This window comes from Homalodisca vitripennis, unplaced genomic scaffold (genome assembly GCF_021130785.1).
Source record: "Homalodisca vitripennis isolate AUS2020 unplaced genomic scaffold, UT_GWSS_2.1 ScUCBcl_1345;HRSCAF=4845, whole genome shotgun sequence".
NCBI lineage: Eukaryota > Metazoa > Arthropoda > Insecta > Hemiptera > Cicadellidae > Homalodisca > Homalodisca vitripennis.
This window is the reverse complement of record NW_025777489.1, coordinates 68,035-69,513: the sequence shown is the minus strand read 5'-3', so window position 1 is coordinate 69,513 and position 1,479 is coordinate 68,035.

Sequence of the window (1,479 nt, the reverse complement as noted above, 5' to 3'; positions counted from 1 at the left end):
ACACTAATGAAATGAAATTAGTCTTTATTTGAGTCAAAGTTAGGACTATAAATTACGATCTTAAACTTAACCTCAAAATAATATACGATAATTAAAACATATAGAAATTAATTTAAAAGAACACTATAACTGAAAGAAAAAGTATAAATATAAACAGTTTATAGAAAACAAACATTTAAAATAATATCATAGAACATAAGGTCATTGAAAATAACAAAGGAAACAAATCATAATCAAAATTAAAATAACTAAACGATATAAAAATTTATAATAATAATAAGCGAAATAATTTATAAGCGATATAAAATAAGGAATAAATTAATAAAACCATTACAAATTACTCAAAAGTCTATTATGAAAGCTGGTCTCAAAAAACCAAGGAGGTTCCCATCAGAAAATTTGTTTCGTTTATTTATGATTCTTGATATTAGACAACTATTCCTAAAAGTTTTGATTTTGTACGGTTTCAAACATAAATTTTCATTTTTAGAGAAAGTGGAACATGCATACAACACAAGGCATAGATTGAATATTGGTATCGCCACAGCACGTTATACTAAGTCTATAAATAAAACAAATTCTTTCTACGTTCTACACATAATCTACCAAAATTTACCATTGGAACTGAGAGAAAAATTGGAACATTAAAGTCGAAGCGTACAAAAAGAAGTTAATGAACTGGTTAATTGCATTGGGGAGGAGTGGTGCAAACGCTATACTCACTTCTATCTACTCTGAGTGATATGTTCGTGCCGAGTGATAATTACTGCGATGATATTTATATATAGTTTGTGAATACCTTGGTGACGGACATGTGCGAGCATTCTTAATTATCTGTGTGTGTGTGTGTGTGTGTGTGTGTGGTGTTTGCGCGCGCGCGCGCGCGCGCGTGTGTGTGTCCGCGCGTGTGTGTGTGCGTGTGTGTGCGCGCGCGTGTGTGTGTGCGCGTGTGTGTGTGTGCGTCGTGTGTGTCGACAACATTAAAATGATTCGTTTCTGTTTATCTTTTTGTTTTTCTTTTCTTTTCCTTTTTATAGGTCTTAAAATAAGGTTTCTTGGGCACTCTTTAAGCATATCCCGTATGTTGTCTTACTTCTTATAGCCATAAAACTTCATATACTAGAATTTGCTGCATCTTTGTCATGTCGTTCCATTATCATAACTGATTAAATTATTACTTTTTACACTGCTTGAATTTAGTTAATATGCATCCAAACAGAGTATGTTTACTATTTAGTTATTTTTAGTTATCTTTAAATCCTACAATTGTAATTTTGTTCTAAAATTTACATTATATATTAGAATTATTGTGATTGCAAACTCGAGTGAAGATGGATTCGGTTCTCACACACAGGCTTTTGCCCATGTGGGTACCTTCTCTTGTATATTATTATCACATATTTTTATTATATGTAAATGAGATAAATAAATGAAAATGAAATGAAATGAAAATAAATCATCCATTGAAACGTTTCGCCT